General features: G+C 59.9%; 1 protein-coding gene and 1 long non-coding RNA gene across 3 annotated transcripts in view; one reads left to right on the forward strand and one right to left on the reverse strand.

Annotated features, from left to right (window-relative positions):
• The window catches only part of GSE1 (Gse1 coiled-coil protein), a 395,186-nt gene that overhangs the window by 221,551 nt on the left and 152,754 nt on the right, over positions 1-20,881 (reverse strand). The gene's annotated exons all lie outside the window — the stretch shown is intronic.
• On the forward strand, positions 963-4,405 carry LOC145514242 (uncharacterized). The gene is made up of 5 exons (XR_014059956.1): positions 963-1,018; positions 2,032-2,298; positions 2,423-2,576; positions 3,049-3,259; positions 4,112-4,405. It is a non-coding gene; the product is annotated as an uncharacterized LOC145514242 (long non-coding RNA).

Consider the following 20,881-nt stretch of genomic DNA (forward strand, 5'->3'; position numbering starts at 1 on the left):
CCCCGTCCCCCAACGTCGAGGAGAGGAGGGACCCGCCGGGCCCTGAGCCAACGGATTTCCTCCGCCGGCGCCAGGTGGTGGGCAGCCCGCCTCTGGCAGCGGCCTGGCGTCGGAAGGCGTTGGCAGTCCGTGGCCAGCTCTGCCAGGCGCCCCGGGGTGGCGGCTCCTCCCACGGGGAACTGGGAGAGGGCGCTGGGTGGCGGAGGGGAGCTTTTGCATCACAGGGGCAGATAACCGGCTCTGTTCTGCAGTTCAAGCCAGGACCTGTCTGCGTTAGGGCCTGTGGCCGGATATTTCCTGTCTCTTGAGACAAGATATGCCGCCCACTCTCAAGTCCTCCCCTCCCCTCCCCACCCCACAACCCAGGGCCTGAGCTGGCCCAGAAGAAGCTGCACTCTGTCACCCTTATCTACTTCCCCACCCCCGGCCTGCAGGCGCTTGTGGGTGGCTGGGGAACAGGAGGGATGGAGGTTCACACCCCACATTCCTCCCGCGGGATCTGAGTGGGTTTTCCCACGAGGACCATGAGCTGTTGAGTGAGCGAGGCAGACTGAGGCTGGGGGCGGCCGCCTTGGGCTGAGAGGATGTGTTCAATGGCCCTGCTGACACCCGAGGGAACATTCTAGAGGAAGGAAGCCAGGGCAAAAAAGGAGGAAAACCCCAGAGCCCCTTGGGGGAGCTCAGCGGACAAAAAGAAGCCTGGGCACAGCCCACCAGCACCCCCCAGGCCCCAGGCTGGGGATCCCGGGTCTGGTCTCGGGCGACCCTGAGTCCTGCAGGACTCCCCAAGCACCTCTTCTGCAGGGCCTGGACATTTGTGGTTTTCCCCTCCCTCCTGATCTATTCTGGGCACGCTCTGCTAGCAGTCAGGCTGGCGAGGGGCTGAGGCCGCGGGGGGGAGGGCGGCGGGGGGCCGGGCGGAGGCAGGCTGGATGATTTAGGAGCTGCTCTGGGCAGGCCCCGGGAAAGTGTGGGCAGGGAGGGCGGAGGTGACAGATGGAAGGCGCATTTATTAAGGGTGAGTCAAAACATGTGAAGGGTTTTCTTGGGAGCCCTGGTGGGAAGGGATGCTGGGAGCTGCTGCGGTGAGGGCTGGGCAGCGTGCCCGGCCCAAAGCTGGAGCCACAAGAGCTCGGCACTGGCCCCTGGGAGGTGTCTCCGGCTGGTGGACGTGCTAACCCGTGTCCAGCCAGGCCAGACCTGCAGGCTCCGAGATGCCCCTCTGCATCTTCCTGCTCCACCCTTGGGCAGACTGGGCCCCAGCGCTGCCTCGGTTTGCGCGCCTGTAAAATGGGAGACTCACGCTGCCCCTCTCATGTGGGGAGAGCCTGGTGCACAGTAGGGACGCGATGATCTCAGTTTCTTCCTTTCCTTCATCTGTAACACACTCTGCAGTCCACACTGCCCTGAAGCCCTGGCTGCTGCAGGCTTTAGATTTTTCTGGGCCTGTTCCACTCCCTTCTTGGACCAGGGGTTCAGGGCAGGGTCCACACTTTTCGCCTGGCACGGGCCCTGCCCTTCGCGGGCCCTGCCCCACTTTTCCCCACACCCTCCCTCCTGCTCACCTCCCACCTGGCTGGGGCCTGACATCAGCCTCCCTTTTTCAAGGTGCCCAAGCCCCCGCCCTTCCTACAAGCTCACACTCCCCAACTGAAAATGGCCAACTGCTTCCTTCCACTGGTCTAATTCCCATACACGTCCTCCCAGGATTTTAGCACCATCTCCTCCAGGAAGTCTTCCAGGGATGCTTCCAGTCGGGCCCCTTGTTGAGTTTCTAGAGCACTCGGCCCGCTGAGACCGGAAACTGTGTGCCCAGGGAGCTGGGGCTGGCATGGAGGGTGTTCACGGTGCCGGGGAAGACATGCTTCCTGGAGGCAGCAGGAAATGGGACAGGGAAGGTTCACTTTGCTGCAGGAAAAGATGGTCTAGGGGAAGGAGGAGGGGACTCCTTTCCAAGGAAGACAAATGAGCTAATGCCAACTCCCTCAGAGACCTTCAGAGGGGAAGCCCATGCCTGGCTCCCCCTGGCAGGGCCTGGAAGCTTGGGGTGAACTGCAGAGTGGAGGGGGCACAGAGACCTTCCAGGACAAGACCAGACACAACATAAGAACGGATGCAGGGGATTCAATCGCCCAGGGACCCACCGAACCACTGGCTTGAAAGTGAAGCTCAAAGCCAGCCCGTCCTCTCCACGTTAACATGAGGAAAGCAAGTCCCCAGCCTCCATGATTATCTGAGAATTCTCCTTCTCCACCCATCATTAGAGCAGTGTCCAACAGGGCCGTGGAGCACAGACAGGTATTAAATTTTAATGAGTGCTAATGGCTCTGCCCTACTTTGTGAGCACAGGCCTACATTTATGAACGTTTAATTTCTCGGGCCTTGACCTCTTTCCTCTCCTCTCCCACTGCCCCTTCGCCAGCTTCCACCCTCACAGATGTTTGTGGGCAGCAGGTAGGGTGGGAACCTTCCTGGACCACCTGACAGCACACTCAACAATCACAACCCCACAGCCAGCAGCCAGCAGCAACAGCCCGTCCCTCTGACATAGACTCTCATTCATTCCTTCACTTCGGGTAGGTAAGGAGAGGCATCAGGGGTCAGGGGACTGAGTCCTGGGGGAGGGGCCCATTACACTGATGCCTGCAGACCAGCACCCACCGCCCCCCAAGACTGGAGTTTCCCAAGCCCAGCTCTGTCCCAGGGGACCTGGGTATGGACTATAGGGCTGGAGTGGTGGCCAAGCCCCTGCTGCCCCCTGGCGGTGATGAGGCCCACCTGCCCGGGCTGGCAGGGTGGGGTGGGGGTGAGGGGCTGACCACAAACCCTTGGGCTCAGGCTGGGCCACCAGACTGAGGGACGGCCTGGTTCTGAACCAGGACTCCTAGAAAGCTCAGCTTGCTGGAGCCGGCTGCTATCTTGTGGGTATGGGTGCCATGGCCCCATACTCATTAGCATCCCTTCCATTCCTCGTAGCCCACCAGGCTCCTCTGTCCATGGGATTTCCCAGGCCAGAATACTGGAGTGGGTTGCCATTTCCTTTTCCAGGGGATCTTCCTGACCCAGGGATCGAACCCGCTTCTCCTGCATTAGCAGGTGGATTCTTTACCACTGAGCCACCTGGGAAATCCATGACATGGGATCAGTCAGTTCAGTCACTCAGTCGTGTCCAACTCTTTGCAACCCCATAGACTGCAGAATGCCCGGCTTCCCTGTCTACCACCAACTTCCGGAGCTTGCTCAAACTCATGTCTGTCAGGTCAGTGATGCCATCCAACTATCTCATCCTCTGTCGTCCTCTTCTCCTGCCTTCAATCTTTCCCAGCATGAGGGTCTCTTCCAAAGTATTGGAGCTTCAGCTTCAGCATCAGTCCTTCCAATCAATATTCAGGGCTGATTTCCTTTAGGATGGACTGGTTTGATCTCCTTGCAGTCCAAGGGACTCTGGGATATATTTATACAAAAATGTAATTCTTTGTCTCAAGTTGAAGTTTAACCCAGTGTCCTGTTTTGTTTTACTTTCTGAATCTGGTAGCCCTACCCACGGGCCTGCTGTAGGCATTAGATGCGTTAACCACCTCAGACAGAGTCAACGATACTCATGTTGGCTGTTCTGTTATTTTAACTATTTGTATTGTCTTCATTTGGGTTCCCTAAAGCAGAGCCTGAGACAAGGATTGATTCACGGGCAAGGGTTTATTTGTGAGGGGCTTTGGGAAGTGGGGGCGGAGAGACTGGGAAGTGGGGAACCACGTTGAGTGGGCCTCTGGGGACTCTGGGAGAGAAGGGTCCCTGGGAAGGACAGGAGGGGGCTTTATCAGCGACACTTCTGTTTTTTTGGTGGGATGTCATCCCCCTTCTTGGAGCGGCAGCTAAGACTTTCAATCATCACAGGGGCTCCGTCTCTGCCAGGGAGCGCCAGGGCAGGTGGGGGAGGTGTGGGCAAGGCCCCAGCAGCACCCACTACGGGCACCCCAGGCAAGAGTACTGGGGTGACCATGTCCCCCCAAAGTTACGTCCACCTGGAGCCTATGAGTGTGAGTCCTTATGGAAAGAGGGTCTCTGCAGGTGTGACCAAGTTAAAATGAGCCTCGTGTGGGCCCTCATCTAGTGCCTGGTGTCCTCACGTGAGGAGGAGCACGTGGACATGGACAGGGGAGACAGCCACGAGAAAGGAGAGACAGGGAGAGAAGTGATGCGGCCATGAGCCACGGAGCGCCACGGGAAGCTGGAAGAGACTCGGAGGGACCTGCCCCGGGGGACCACGGCCCTGCCTACACCTTCATCTTGGACGTCTGGCCTCCAGGACTGCAGGAGGATACGTTTCTGTTGTTTTAAGTTGCCCAGTTTGTGGTCCTTTGTGATGACTGCCCCGGAGACGTGAATACAGTGAGAAGTCGCTTTATCTCTGAGCCTCAGTCTCTTCCACTGACAAAAGGGATGAAACGGCCTGTCTCCTCGGGTGGCCATGTGTGCACGGCACATTCATAAACCCAAGGTGCTCAGCACGCTGCCCAGAACCACTAAATCCCGGGCAGCGCCAGCGGCGGGTTTGTCTGCTCTGTCCCAGCCCCTTCTGGAGTGCGCTGGGCTGACAGCCGTGGGAGCCTGGAGGGCTGACCGCATCAAACCGTTTATGCAGCCTGAGCCAGGGAGGCTGGTGCCCTTGTTCTGTCAACTCCAGGGGCACCCGTGGTGGGGCTGGGCTATCAATCCCCGCCCAGGCCTTATCGTTCTGCCGGCATCGCACGACTGGAGAGAGCAGACATGGGGTGTAATGTCATAACACCCGCCGTCCAATCACCTTTGCTTCCAGAGACAGCTCCGGCTGTCAGAGGAGCCGGCAGGTAAATATTTCAGCAGGCGGAGGCCAGCGCGGGGGCTCAGCCGGGCCAGGTCTCCCTCCCCGCCATACCCCAGCCCTGGGGTGGGTGGGAGGGGACAGGCACAGCCAGGAACGCGGGCATCAAATCTCAACCCGTTTAAAATATTCGCACAGTAAATCCAAGGCGAGTAAGCGGGAGAGGCTAAAGCAAGGATGAAATATGAGCAGATATAAAGCCAGACACCTTTACTGTTCTGAAATGTCTTCCAACAAGTTATAGGACCACAGCTTGACCCTAAGCTATCATACTGTTATACGGTGGGACACAAAGTGGACTCTCGGAATTAGGGCTCAAAGGGGACTCCTGGGCCCTCCTGTCCACCTGGCCCCAGGTTCCCCCTGCTTGGTGGGAATCTGACCCTGACGTTGCTGTAAAGAGCCACCTGTCCTGCTGGGCGCCTCCCCTCGGTCACTTGAGTGCGTCCTCCTGCCTCAGCAGGGTTGTACCTGAGACCTCACAAAGCTACAAGTGCTAAGAATTTACTGAGCACCTACTATGCTCCAGTGGTGGTCCTGGACCCCGGGGACACACAAGAACAGGGGCTCCCCAGCCTGATCTGAGGATGCACCTGAGCTCATCCTAAGTGCAGCTGGCGCTTTATTCTATGTCCCTCCTCGGGGCCTCCGCCCTGCCCCCGCGGCCTCTCGGATAAAACGGGCAAGGGGCCCGGCTCTCTGGGTGGGGTCTCTGTGAGCCTCGGTACCCTGGCCACACAGAGCACTAAGCTCGAGGCTACCCACCGCATGGCTGCTTGAGAGTGACGCCATGCCCTGGGACTCAGTTTGTGCCTCTCGAGATGGGGGCCACAGCCACGCCTCCCTCACGGGGTGGCGAGAACTCAGGGGCTCACACAAGTAGTGGCTTCAGCAGGAAGGGCTCCATGCTTTGTCGGGATTCTTCTTAGGTGCACAGAAGGGAAGACCCCGGAAGCTCAGCCAGGAGAGCAGGGCACCCCCTCCCTGGTTCAGGGCCCACAGGACAGTGACAAAGGGTGGGTGTGGTGCAGGAGGGGAGCAGAGACAGCACCCCTCAAGGAGGTCTGAGCGGCCATGCAAATCTGATGCAGGGTCTTCCTGCTCCATTCAGTGCAGCCCCGACCGCCCACCCTCGGACAAGACCAGCTGCTTCTCAGAGAGGCTCTGCTCAGTTGCACAGCTCCAGGCGGGCTCCTCTGTCCCCAGCGCGGGGGCTCAGACCTGGCTGGGAGGCCTCAGGACAAAGGTCTCCTTCTTGATCAGAGGGCCAACCCCTAGGTCCCAAGAGGACCGACATCAGAGAGACTTTCTGCACCGTTTAGAATCCATCACACACCTGTGACCTTGCCTGGAGATGCTTCCTCTAACCCATCTTCCCACCCACCTTGTCACAGCCCAGCCACCAAAACAGAGCCACTAATAGAGCCACCAGCCACTCCCTGCTGTCCCCCGTCAATGGGCAGACCTGGGTCAGGGGAAGGAAAGAAGGCTGCCTTCCTCTCTTCTTTCCTTCCTCCCACCTGCTGCCCATCCATCCACCCGAACACCCTCCTTGCCTTCCTCCTTCTATCCATTCATCCACCCATCTGTCCTTCCATCCATGCATTTGTGCAACCAGTTATTTTAGCTGAGCACTTACTATGCACCAAGCACTCTACCCCCATTCTGGGGACACACAAAGGAACAAAAGAGATGCACGAGCTCTCGCAATAGCCAAGGGAGACATTAAAAACCATGGAAAACAATGAATAAGACAATTTGCGGTGATTAGTGCCAAGGATGAGGAAGAAAGCCAATCAAGGTATATGAGAATGAAGGGTTCCACATTCTCATGGAAGGTGATCAGGTCAGATGATCCAGAAGGGCCTCCTGGAGGAGGTGACACTGAACCAGATGCCCAAAGGGCAAGGGAAGCCAGTCCCACAGAGCGTGGGGCCTGGACACTTGGGATGGGGGCGGTAGGAGGGAAGCAAGGGCAAAGGCCCCCTTGCAGGACCAGGAAAGAAGGGGCCGCAGGAAGTCAGGGGCGGTGATGGGGCTCACCTACGCTAGGTGCGGGGAGGAGGCCAGGAGCTGGGAAGGGGTGATTCTAAACCTGCAGGGGTGGGACTCAGCGGGACCTGGAGGCAGGGCTCTTGGGTGCTAGGGGAGCCAACACCCTCTTCCCTGCAGGCCCGGGCAGCTTGCATGTCGAACCTGCCGAGTCCAGGACTGGAAAGGGTGCCCCCAGAGACCACAGCTGTCAGACAGGAGCGGGGACAGCCCCAGCAGGCCTCCTGCAGTCCTCAAGGGGCTCAGAGCACCCCCTCTCAAACTGTCTGGAGCTCAGGGGGGCGGGGTAGGCAAGGACCCTGCTCGTGATGGCCTGGAGGTTGCCAAGCCTTGGTGCCTCAGTTTCCCTCCTGGTGTGATGAGAGTCTGGCTCACGTGTGCCGGAGTCTCACCATTGGGGCCCACTCACCACGGTCCCGCCATTCTGCCTCCCTGGTGCACTACGGAACATCCCAGGAGGGCGGCCCAGGGCGTCCGCTGCTGTTCTTGGTCTCCACGGGCCACACTGCTCAACTGAACAAGAGCGAGGAGGCGTGTGGAGGGTTCCACCCGCAGTCACCCTGTCTGAACAGAGCAGGAGGTGGGAGTGGTCTCCACGCAGGCATCCTGTCAACCCAGACCTGTCCCAGAGGCCTTGAGCGAAGGGACCGCTGTCACACGGCCACAGGGAGCCCTGGACAGGCCTGCAAAGTGACCCCCTTCTGGGTGTCCTCGGGGCCTGGGGGGTCTGCCCCTTCAGTTGGGAAGACCTGCCCTCCCCTGGTGCTCCCCACTCCCAGGGGGCACACACCAACCCTGGAGCCGCTGCTCCGCCCTCTCCCACCCTCAGCTGCGTTCAGGGCACAACGGGCCCCGTCTGCTGATGGAGCCAGAGCTGGAGCCGGCCTGGCCTGGGGTCACCGGTAGTCATCCTTAATGGCTCCACTCTCCTGTCCGGCTCCAGCTCCGCGAGGGAGTGATCTATGACCCCATTACTGCCGAGGCCTCTGAAGGGCTCCAGGATGGATTACTGGCTGCCGTGGGAGAGCAGGGAGGCGAAAACACGGGCAGGTGAAAAATGAACTTCATCAGACTCCCTGGGTCTCATTACCATCCATCAGCGGCCAGCCCGACCCTGGAGTGGGGGGTGGACGGGGGGAGCTGCGGACACCCCTCCCCAGCTGTCGGGGTTCCACCTAGGCCGGGTGCTCAGCTCAGTTGTGCCTCCCACCTCACTCCCCAGAGACCCCGAGAAGAGGCCCAGCCCTGCCGTGCCGTGGGGGCTGGAAGCGAGCATCCCCTCCCAAGTCCTGACTCCGCAGCTATAAGTCTGTCCAGGCATCTGGCGGGTGGGCTCTGACGGTGGGGGCTGCCCTTCTCTGCCCCTAATCCTTGGCACAGACAAGCAGCTCCCAGCCGGCACCCACCCTGGCACCTGCTGAGGTGGCCCTACCTGGCTGGGCCCCACATGGGACAGGGGGCCTCCTCGGCGAGAACGGGCTCATCTCCCAGCTAGCAGAGCACCCAGGGCCAAGGGCAGGGCCAGGGAGACAGAGCCCTGTAGAGAAGAGGGCGCGCTGGGGGCCGGGCGCCCAGCTCCCTCCCCTGGCTCAGCGGAGGCTCTGAGTGGGCCTGCTCCAGAGGTGGGTCTCCCACCTCCCCTGGTCTCCCCCCTTCACTCATTAAAGAGCCCCCAGGTAGGGTGCAGGAAAGGCCCACGAGACTTGGACAGGCCTATTCCAGCACCCGCCCCCCACCAAGCCCTCTACCGCGGAACCAGCTTCAAGTCAGTCCACACCTCCACCCATGGCTGTCCCTCAGGAGGGTCGGGGCCTAATTTAGCCAGAGCTCGTTGAGGTCCCCAGAGATGAAGGCCACCCGGCACGTGGAACCCTCCACCCCCCTGCCTGGCCCAGAGCTCATGGCCTTTCTGTGGGCTGAACGGCCCCCTGCACAGGCCCCGCCTTGTCTGAGAAGCCAGAGCAAGACCAGGGGACAGGCGGACAGACAAACAGAAGCTCTTCATCTGATATAACTGGAGACCGCTGGTTTGGTGCCAACTCTGTAGGCCCTGTGCTCAACAACTGGGATCTGCCCTTGCCGATGAGGCTGTGGACTAGTGATGCTGTTGATATGGAAATGAAAGTTCAGAGAGGTTGAGAGAATGGTCTGAGGTCACACAGCAAGCAAGCAGCAGGGGCTGAGAGGGAAACTGGCACCCCGTTTGGGGGCCAGAAAGAGGTTCTACAAGCTGAGCCCGGCCCTTGCAGGGTGAAGGCCCCCCTGAAATCCCCACCATGTCCTCAGAGGCAGCTCAGCTGGTGTGAGGAGGCATGTTCCCCATTCATCCAGGGAGGGGGTGTACTCTGGGGCCCCAAAACAGTATCCTGGGCTGGCACATGGCTACCCTCCCTCCTTTGAGCCTGTCCTCATCTGGAGGGAACTGACACTGACTGCTTCTCAGCATGGAGTGAGTTCTGGGCTGGGACATGCTGTGAAGCGGTTTTGGCAGGAGGGGTGGTTGGCATTGCCTGGATTCTGAGGGAAAAACCAACCAGGATCTGAACCAAGGCTGGGAGCAGCTGCCAAGCCCCAGAGGGGACAGCCAGGAATGGAGGACGAGCAGCCTCTGGGCCAAAGACACAATCCTGTGGCTGAGAGAGAAGTGGTCCACTCTGACCCCAGGCTCTGCAGGTAGGAGCACGCGGGGTCCTCCCAAGGGCCCTGCCATCCCTGACCTGAGGATTTCCTGCCCTGGGGGTTCCTTTATGGCAGATCCCTCTTATCCCAGTCCGGCCTTCAAGACCCTGAGGCTCAAAGCCCCCTTGGCCTTGGCTCGCTTCCCCAGGCAGACAAACACCCACGAGGCAATTAGAGGGAAGTATGAATAGTAAATTGTGGGCAGCTTCTGAGGAAACTCACAGTCACCCAGGCTGGCCCTGGGGGAGGAGTGTGAGTGTGTGTGTGTGAGAGAGAGAGGGAGAGAGAGCCCGCGTATGAGTGTGTGTGTGCATGCGGGTGCTGGGAGCACTGAGTGTGTGCTTGAGTGTGAGACAGACTGAGTGTCTGAGTGTGCATGTATATGAATACATGTGTGATCACGCATTGAGGCTGTGTGTGTATGTGTGTGAGAAATGGCATATACACATGTTGGGAACTGTGTGTATGAGCTCTGGGTGCCCAGGGACAGCCTGCTAGGCTACGGTGGATGCCCCACAGCAGCCCCAGGCTGGAGGGTGCTAGAGTCTGTCCCTGCCCCAAGACGAGCCCACAGGGAGGATGAAGGCTTCTAGAACTTCTACTCGGAAGCACTTTGACCGGCTCTGTCCCAGGCCTACTCCATCCTTTCAGCTCACCCAGGGTCCGCCATGGGCTCCCCTGCCCGGGCACCAGCCGAAAGCCCCCTGAGCAGGGCCCCCGGGGTGTCCAGGCCTCTGTCACCGGGATCGAGGGGCTGGCCGTCTGGCCCGGGGTCCCTCCAGGCTGTGAGACTGGGAGAGGTTTTACTCAGTTACCCATACTGCAGAGATGGAGTCTGTGTCCGGAAGATTTCAGGGTCACCACATGTCCTGTAGGACATGAATGCTCCCGGCGGGGGCCAGTCCCGAGGGTCCAGGACCACCAAGGCTCCAGCCCCCATCCCTCCTGCTTGTGGGTAAAGGAAGGGCCCGGAACTGTGAGATAAAGCCGGACTCTGAGGGACTGGGGAGGGACTGCAGGCTGGGAGATAAGCCATCGGGGCTGCCTGTGCCCTGGCCTGTGGCGGTGTGTGGCTAGGAGATAACCACGCTTCCGGGGGCAGCCGCCGGGGCCGGGGCCACGTGATTGACACCCAGGGGATGGACGAGCCTGCCGCTCGCAGGAGAGGGCACCGGAAGCAGCAGGGGCTCCAAAGAAGCCCAGGGGGCTGGGGGCCGAGCGGACTGAGGGCCTGCACTGCTGGCGTGGGTGCCTCAGCCGCCGATGAGGCCCTCGGTACCCCGTGACAGGCGGGGAGACGGGGGCACACGGGGCCAGCCCCCAGGTCAGCACAGTGATACCAGGCTGCTGTCAGGAGGGGGAGCCGACCCGGAGAGGTGCTCGGTTCTCATTCTCAGTGACTTCTCTCTCCACAAACATACACGCCCGCCTCCGGTTCACCCAGAAGCTTCTCAGGAGGGTGAGGAGGGACAGCTGTCCTGGACTGGGCCGGCGTTCTGGGTGACCTGAGATGAGGTCACCATCGCAAGGGCCAGAGGGAGCTGCCAGCCTCAGTTCTGCATTAGTGGGAACTGCCAGGGTCCAACTGCCTGGTTCGAATCCTGGCTAACTGCCGAGCCTCAGTTTCCTCATCTGTAAATGGGGCTGACACTGCCTTCCTCTTGGAGGCGTCGTGAATATGAAACTGCAATATACACGTTTACGAAATAAAATTAAATTCATAGTGTGACCTAGCAGATTCCACTCCTAGGTATACACCTGACCCTTGAACAACACAGGTTTGAATGGCACGGGTCCACTTATGCACAGGTTTTTTTAAAATAGTAAATAGGACAGTACTGTAGGATCTGTGGTTGGTGAATCCTTAGATGTGGGGGGGACTGTGGGTGCAGAGGGCCGACTATAACTTACAAGAGGATTTTCAGCCACGTGGAGTGTTGGCACCCCTAACCCCTGTGCTTTTCAAGGGCCGACTGTATACCCAAAGAACTGAAAACAGGTGTTCCAAGTCAGGCTTGTGAACAAACATTCACAACAGCGTTCATCATAACAGCCCAAATGTGGAGACAACCCAAGTGTCCATCAGCAGAAGAATGAATACGTAAAATGTGGCACAGCCAGGCAGTAGAATATTACTGAGCCATAAAAAGGGATGGAGTTCTCTGATACAGCTACAATGTGGACATACCTTGAAAACAAGCTCAGCGAGGAAAGCCAGACACAAAAGACCGCACATCATCTGAGTCCATGTACGTGAAAAACCCAGAAGAGGCAAATCCATAGCAGCAGAATGGAGTTCTCTGATACAGCTACAATGTGGACATACCTTGAAAACAAGCTCAGCGAGGAAAGCCAGACACAAAAGACCGCACATCATCTGAGTCCATGTACGTGAAAAACCCAGAAGAGGCAAATCCATAGCAGCAGAAAGAAGGCTAATGGCTGCCAGGGGGTCAGGGGCAGGAGGAATGAGAATCACTGAACAGCACAAGGGTTCCTTTGGGGGCAATGAACTGGTAAGAGGTGATGGCCGTGCAACATCGAGAATGGACCAAATGCATTAGTCACTATAAAATGGCCAGTTTTATGTTCTGTGAATTCTATCTCAATGCAAAAAGTTTAAATTAACAGGCATTGCCAAGAGTTTACCAGCAGGCTCCCACGCCCACCCAAAAACTCACCGGTCCCCAGATGAAATGCAAAGATGGGAAAGAGTGCCTCCCACCTGGGCAGGACAGCACGTCCCCCGGGGAGGAGCTGGGGAGAGCTGGTTGTGAGGCTGGATGACGAATGGGGGCTGACCCCCCTCCCACCCAGTGAGTGCTAGTTGGATCCAATCAGATTTGCGGCCACACCAAAGGGAGCCGATTTGTTAAATGGGTTTATGTCAGGATTTCAAGCCACCACCATCCAACAGAGCACAGACCAAATGTCTGAGACTCAACAGCAAACCCGATCATGGTGGGGGGGGCTTGGAGGTGGGGGCACCTGGGCAGGAGAGAGCAGAATTCCTTTACCTCTGTCTTGCCTGTGACCTTGACCAGTGGCTACCCAGGCTTCAGTTTCCTCATCTGCAGAAACAAGGGGCTGACTCTGGGACTCAGGGAGGAGATGGAGGATTCAACCTCCCCCCAATACAGATGAGGCCCTGGTGCACCACCCCTTCCCGAGGGAACAGTCTCCTTCTGTCTCCAGTAAGACCCCAACCACCTTCTTTTGCATCTTGGAATCCTTCAAGTCATGACGTGCTCTCTCTTCCTCCAGGAAGCCCTCCCAGAATTCTCCGATGTGTGCCCTTAACCTTTGGGGTGCCCAGCTGGACTCTAAGATCCCTGAAGACAAGGTCTCTACCTATGACTTCCTGCTATCATTCAGGGAGATAGCGACTATCCATGTTAGAATTTCCTGGCCAGTTCTGCAGTCCTTATAATCCACCAGAATATTCTGGAAATCACGTTTTGCCTTCCCAAGGCCAAATACCTGCCTGAAGGCCTATCTTTGGGTTTGGAAAATAAGCCCCTTTGCCACCAAGGCTGGCAGGGCTGGGGTGCCCAGGAGGCGTGGACTGGGTGGGAAGGCCCTGTGCAGCAAGTGCCCAACACTCGTGAGTTGTTGTTCGTGTAATGGGGAGAACCGGGTCCCCTGGCCATGAGCAGGGCATCAGGGAGGCTGGGTGGCTTCCCATGGCTCATCGCCCTGAAATGGGCTTCCCAACTTCGACCCTCCCATGCACACTCACTCTCCAGATAAGCCTGGGAGGCCAGCCCAAGCGGACGGTGGCCCCAACCCAAGCAGACGGTGGCCCCAACCCAAGCAGACGGTGGCCCCGTGGAGGGTACTGGGTCCGTGGGCTGGGGAAGGGGCTGGTGAGGCCTGAGTGTCATGGAGCCTGGGAAGGGAGCCTGGGGCTCTGGTCCTTCCTAAGACACCAGAGGGCCCATGGAGGAAGAAGGGGGCCGCGTGAGACCAGCGTGAGTGTGGCCCCTGCCCCACTCCGAGCTCCCTGCTGCCTGACCATGTGTTCCCAAGTCGGCTGGGGCACAGATGACCAGGCCAATAAGCCCCTTTCCTGGGGACAGGGCTGTCTGCAGAAGGCCTTGAGATAAGGCTGAGCGGCAGCGCCGAGCCTGTGGTTTCCTTATGCTGGGAAGGTGGGGCCGGCATGGGCAAAGGGGCTGGGGTGATGGGGGCTCAAGCCTGCCCCCCTACCCCGGCTCCCAGAGAGGGAGAGAGGGAGGCCACCCCCTGCGGCCCTGCAGCTTTTATGAATCCAGGGCTCACCCCACGCCAAGCCTGGTGCCAGCCACTCCTGGGGGACAAGGGAGGTGAACCCCAGCCTCCTAACTGCCAGGACCTCCGGGTGTCAGAGCAGAGAACAAAGCTGGCAGCTTCTACCCAGGGCACACGGAGTGAGGAAGCAACTGGCATTTTCTACACGCTGTCCCGTCCCTAAGTGCTTGTCACCTCATTTAATCTATCCACAACCCTACAATCCAGCCTATGAGCTCTGCTTTTGAGATGAGGAAATAAAGACACAGAGAGGTTAGGTGACTTGCCCGAGGCCACACAGCTAGTGAATCTCTCTTCGGTCAGTGTCTCTCTTTCCAGGTTCTGTTTGGCCAGCAGCCCATAGTGGGCCCTCAAGTTGAGACATTATATATTGGCAAGGCAGGCTAGGAGGTGGGGTGGGGCAGGGTAGGGGCAGGAGCCACGGAACCCATGGGGTGCTGACGTCGCACGGATGCCCGTGGGGAATGGGATGCATGGGACACTCAGAACACACAGACGTCACTCAGACCTCTGAGGGACAGACACGACTTCTTGAAACCCCCCAAACCACATGCCGCCCACAAGAGGTGAGTGCCCTGTCACCCACGGTCTTTCACATGCCCCTCCCCACCAGCATGCCAGGCTCCTGATCAAAGACAACCAGAGCTCCAGAACCGAAGATCAAGACGTGGTTGGTGGAGAAGAGGGTGGGAGGCCCTAGGCCACAGTGCACTGCGCAAGTCTGTCCAGAGGACCCCCTGAGAGTGCGCAGTGCACAGCCTGAACAACAGCAGGAGCAGTTCAGAAGCCCCGCAGGATCCGCAGCTCTGGTGACGGCGGCCATGCTGACCAACCTGTGTCGCCCTGGACACCTCTTCCCCTAGAGGACCCCCCTCCCTGCCTCACCCAGCCCCAGTCCTTCCCCTCCGAGCCGCGGGGGCACCTGTGGCTTGGCAGGGCCGGGCGCTGAGGGTGAAGGAAGGCGCAGACATCCGTCACCCTCCCCCACTCCTGGGCTCACCTCCAGCTCCTGGCTCCCGCGGTGACAGCCCGCCTCCCACAGCTCCGAGAACAGAGCCAGGCTGTGTTCACGTGTCCCCTGCCGGGACCACACGGCCGGCGGGCAAGAGGGCAGGCGGGTGGGGGAGCGGAACCACCGCCCCACACCGCCAGGCCACAAGCTCCCTCTGTGCCCAAGCCTGCCATCGGGGAGCCGCAAGGCGGCCAGACCAGCCCACCCAGCACTGCACTCACCCCGGACCAGCCTCTGGGGGCCAGGGTGGGCCTCAGCAGCCCGGCCTCCCCCTCGCTAGGGAAGACGGACGTCCTCAGCTGTGCCCACTGCACGGACGGGGAGATGGGCTCAGACTGGCCTGCGAGGTCTGGCTCCTGAGACTGTGCGGTCAGCCATCGCCCAGGGCTCTGCTTCCCGGGGAGGGGGGGGGGACGCGGGGGAGGGGCCGGAGCCACGCCCAGGGATCTGAACCCAGGCCAGCCAGGTCTAGAGCCCCACTTGTCACCCCACATCTGTGGGAGAGGGGGATGCCTGGAATGGTCTCCCGGCCCCCCTCGGGGAGGGTGAGGTGCCACTGTCACCAGAGAAGGGGCAGGGAGGCTGGCCCTCAGTCACTCGTCTGTCCCCACCCCACAGAGGCTGAGGCAGCAGTGGGCAGCCCTGAAGGAGGGGGCTGGGGTCCCAAAAGCTGGCCTCAGGGACACTCTCCTCCATGGCCCCCACCAAACCAGCAGGTCAGACACATGTCACATCCAGGCCCCTTACAGCCTCCAGGGACAGTGGGCCTGGCCGCCTGCCAAAGCCACTGTCTGCACACTAATTCCCTCAGCCCACTGAAACTTCTGGGTGTGCGCACACACGCACATGAACATGCACACGGAACCACGCATGTCAAAAACCCCCTACACACACACCAACAGACACAGACACGTGTATTGAGACACACAGACAGGCAGACAGACAGCCACAACCCCCAGGGAGAGAGGGTAGGGAGCAACTGATCTGAAATCCACTTGACCTGTCCATCTGTCCTGACAAAAATCAAAGGGAAGGAGGGAGGCCTGGTGGGCAGCCAGGGCCTGTGTTTTATGAAGGAGATGCAGAGAGCGTGTGGTCCTGCCATGGTGATGGGTGACCTTAGAGGACCTTAGGGACTAAAGCAGTCATTCTTGCCCTGGGCTGTCTGCTTCCTGTGGGCTGGGGTCTCCATGCTGCCTGGGAAGAGAGGAGACCCAGCATTCATTCATTCTTCATTCAGTCAAGCATCCACCCACCCATCCATCCTCTGCTGTCCATCCACCCTCCACTATCCATCCATCCATCCACCCTCCACCCTCTATCCATTCATCCATCCATTCATCCTCCACTCTCCATCCATCCATCCTTCTAGAAATGTTACTGAGCACCTACTGTGTGCAGACCCTCTGCCAGGCAGCAAGCAGGATGTCGGAGGCCCTGTCTGACACAGCGTAGTGCTGGAACAAGGACAGCATGACAACAAGTGCTGTGCATGCAGCCTCATTTAACCCCAAGGCGACCCTGTGTGGCAGACGCCACCAGCATGCCCACTTCGCAGATGAGAAAGCTGAGGCTCCGCTGAAAAGCAGCAACACAAGAGCCTGTGCTTTTGACTCTTTCCCTTCCCTTCTGTCCGCTTTCCATTTTTGTCTGTCTTATTTGACAAGAAAGAGAACCAGAGAAGTCAGTACCCAAACAGCCAACAATTGTGGTATAAGCTAGGCTACTCTATGTCCCCGCTTGCCTGGGACAGTCCAGGTTTTCAGCTAATGTCCTCACTTAAGAGGTAACAGTGCCACCTGTTTTCTCACACATGCCCTGGTTTAGAACTGAGTGAAGTCAAGCGAGATCCCTTCCCACTCTGGAGCTGAGAAAAAGACATAATATTGAGGACAGAGCAATCACTGAAGGCTTCCTGCAGGAGGCGGAGCAAAGCTGCACCTGGAGGAAGGGGCACACTGCCCTCAGGGCACAGCTCCATTCCTCTGTTCAGGGATGTTCTGGTCTGGGAATCCCAGGAAGTGCAGATGCTGGGTACTAGGCAGTGTCGGAGGCAGGACCTGAGGCAAATGTGGCCCCTCTGGCTGCCAAGGGTATGAGGAAGGGGCTGGAGTCTGGGCAGGCTGTGCCCTCCTGATGGGATCAAAGCCCCCAGTGGCCCCTGGCTGCCCTCCCAGCACCCACGAGGCAGGCTGGGCCAGGGCCTTCTCCAGGCGCCCAGCGCCCTGCCCCCTGGGAGAACAAGCTGTCCTGCCAGACATCACCACTTGTGGCTTGGCACCTGCCTGTCCAGGCAGGACTGGGGCTGTCCCCAGCCTGGCAGAGGACCTGGGGTCTCCCAGCCAGGTCTTCCCAGCCAAAGTCCCGCAGCGACCCCGGCGAACCTTCTGGACTTCTCAAAGCTCAGAAATCATTTTCCTAAATGGGGGTGGACTTCCTGTAATTGAGGACACACCTTATCGTGCGTGGTGGGCCAGGACCCAAGCTCTGTGCCACACTTTCATTCCAGTTCTGCCACTCAACTGACAGGCCTGGGGACCACTGGCTAGTCTCCTGGCCCTCTGTACCCCGGCCTGCTCACCTGGAACATGGGGGAAGAAGGGCACCTGCACGCAGGGTGCACAGGATTTGGTGAACCTGCCAAGGGTGCCAAAGAGCCTCCGTATGAAGTAGGTCCTTGCTGCACAGATGGGGCACATGAAGGAGGTGGGACCTGGAATCTGAGATGTGGTAGGAAGACTCTCCCATCTGATCTCTGCTCCTCCATGACCTGTCCATTAGGTTGGAGGTTCCTGCTTGCACACCACCGAGGATGGGGAGCTTACTACCTCACAGTCACCCAGCCTATGGATGGGCAGAGGGGGTGTGCTCCCTTCGTCAGTGCGTTTACTCTGTGGTCAGACTAAATCCAAGGTGGGAAGTGGGAGTCAGGACTAAAGTCCACGCCTCCCACCTCCCAACCCAGGGCCCTGCCTGCTGTCCTAGGAGCCAAGAAGCGGTCGTGACGGGAGGAGGGATGGGAGGAGTCTGTGCGTCCCCCCTGGTGTGGGACGGGGAGCTCCGAGCACTCCTGTGGTCCCGCCGGCACCTCCTCAGAGGCTGCCCCGGCCCTTCCACCTGCTCCTCCGCTCCCGGGTCTGCCTGGCCCCTCTTCCAGTCCTCCTGCCATATTTTCCTCTCACTTCCAGAAGCAGGAAGGGGCTTGGCAGATGAGCCACCGAGTTCTACACCCTCCGCCAGGCCGGGGACAGCCCTAGTCCTGCCAGGACAAGCAGGTGCCAGGTCACAGGGCACCTGTGATGATAGATGGTGAGGCAGCTTGTCCTCCCAGGGCAGGGGGCGGGGGCGCTGGGTGCCTGGAGCAGGCCCAGAAGAGCCCCCTGGCAGGGACGTGCCCTCCTCTGAGCCTCGGTTTCCCCTCTGCAGGAAGGGGTGGTAGGAGTCGGTGCCTCTCTGAGCCACTCGGCTCTGCGCTTCACCTGCAACAGCTGGGAGGACAGCAGGCTCACCTGTGCACACCCTCGGGCACCCAATGCCAGGCCCAGTGCCAGCCTGGGCCCCGTGACGGCACGCTGGGAAGAGAAGCTACTGCGGTGGGGACAGAGGGGATGGGCCGGGGGACCCAGGGCTGCGGTGCTTGCTGCCACGCCAGGGAGTGCTGCTGCGCCCCCTTACAATCCCAACTCCTGCCCCTGGGCCCCGGCTCAGACTGGGGCCACCGGGCCAGCCCCTGGGGACTCTCCATCTGCCCCCGGGGTCATGCTGTGTTCCACACACACACACACACAACAGTGTCCCTGTAGCTAGCACGCACACCCCTCACCGATTCCCAGCTCAGCGTCGGCTCCCCCATCTCAACCTTCTGTCCTGTGAGTCTGGGCACCGACCCAGAAACCCCCTTCCCAGGTGGGGCCGTCCCGGGGACTCACCCGGCAGGAGCGCCGGCCACGTGGGTCTCTTCTGGTCCATGGGAGCTGGATCTCCCTGCCCCTGGGCCCCCGGCCTGACCCCCAAGGGGCAGCTCCCTTCGGCCTGGGGCGAGGGGGGCCGAGGGGGCGGGGCGACAAGGCGGCAGCGGGAGCAGAGGAAGCCTGCCCAGCGTCTGCAGACCGGCTCCGTCCGGAGCAGAGTCCTGAGATGCCAGCGGAGAGGTCAAGGGCGGCAAGCCAGGGCTGCCCAGCGAGGCATGGATCAACCACGCGGCGGCCCTCCCCCGGCCCCCAGCCTCCCCCCGCCAGCTCACGCCCCAGCTGCTGCAGACAGGAGCCGCGCTCTGGAGGGTGGTGGCCACTTCCTGCCTTCCCCTCGCGGTTCAACTCCCACAGGACCCAGGGGTCGAGGGATTACTGGCACACGGAGACCTCTGCCCTGGGCAGCGGAGCAGCTCCCAGACTCCGAGGGGGTCACAGCCCCACCGAGGCTGCCCTCGCTCATTCACACCCTCACTCAGCCGTCTCCACTGAGCACCTGCTACGTGCCAGGCCCTGTGCTGGGCCCTGATCCCCGGAGCTCTGTGGTGTCCTCCAGGCAGCAGGAGCCGCCCCCGTCCCCAGGCATTCCTGGAGAGAAAGGGACAAGGACGACTCAGCTCAGGTGGGAGGAAGGGCACAGTCTTTGTGCAGGGCTCCGAGGGGCTCCAGGGGAGCCCCACCCTGGGCTGCGGTCCCGGGGACCTACAGAGAAGCTCTGGCAAGAGACTTGTGGCAGGAAGGAAGGAAGGATGGAGGGGAAGGGGAGGAGCTTACTGTCATCGGGGTCTCAGCTCCCGGGGTCTCCTCCCTACAAGGTCCAGATGCCCAATTCAAGCGCTGTCTCCTCCCTAGAGCCCTTCTGGATTCTCTATGCTGGCCGTGTTAGAGCCCATCTTGGTGTGTTTGGAGAAAGAAGGGTTGGACATCTGTTGCGGGGAGAGGTCATGACTCCGCTGCCTTAGGGGGCCGGCTGGGCCCAGAGGGTCACCCGGTGTGCCACAAGCTGCTTGCTCGGGGTGGGTGGGGGTGGGAGGCTGAGGGGGCAGAGCCTTATCAGGTCTCTGGGGTCAATCCCTTCCCTGTGCCCAAGGTGGGCAGAAGGCTGGGGGACCGTGGCTGGGGGCACCCCGAGGACTGTGGCTTAGGCCATGTTTACAGTCACCTCCTGGGCAAACACCAAGCTGCACCCAGAAACTCCTGGTATGGGTGAGAATCCAGCCCCTCCCAGGTAGGATGGCGTGGGAACACCCCCGGCCCCATCCTAAACACAGTGGTTAGTAACTGAGGTCACCTTCATGCCACATCCCCGGGAGAAAGGTTCTAGCATCACGCTTCCGTTCCAGGGAGGGAACTGCCCTGGGGTGACCTAGCACACACCTGCTGTGCCAGGTACCCCCCCGTAGCACAGCCACCAGGCCAGAGGGGCTACCCCCAGCCAAGTTGTGCAGAGTCAGCTACGTCCCCATGCGGTCCTCTCCAGCCAGCCTGTTCTTCAGTTGTGGGCATGGCCCCCACGCCCCATGGGCTGCACGTGGCCAGTTCAACCAGCAACAGGGACTGGTGTGGAGGTCAAAGAGTGGTCCTCAAAGACAGCCAAGTCCTCGTCCCCAACACCTGAGAACATGTCACTTTACAGGACAAAAGGGACCTGGGAGATCTTAGTAGGCTGCTGACCCTGAGACGGGAGCTCAGTCTCGATGACCCAGGCAGGCCCAGTGCAATCACAAGGGTCCCTGTAAGAGCGCAGTGGGGCAGGAGATGTGATGACAGAAGTAAGAGGTTGGAGGGACGTGGGGCCACAAGCCAAGGAAGGCAGGCACCTCCAGAAGCAGAAACGCAAGGACACATTCTTCCCCGGAGCCTCCAGAAGGAACCAGGCTTGTGACACCTTGATTCTAGCCCAGTGAGACCTGGGTCAGACCTCTGATCTCTGATGTCCAGACTGTAAGGTGATGGAGCTGCCAAGTTCAAGGATGTCTGTTACAGCAGCCACAGGAAAATAACACAGCCAGGAAG

The sequence above is a fragment of the Giraffa tippelskirchi genome, chromosome 7, assembly GCF_054371585.1.
Source record: "Giraffa tippelskirchi isolate mGirTip1 chromosome 7, T2T-mGirTip1v1.2.pri, whole genome shotgun sequence".
NCBI lineage: Eukaryota > Metazoa > Chordata > Mammalia > Artiodactyla > Giraffidae > Giraffa > Giraffa tippelskirchi.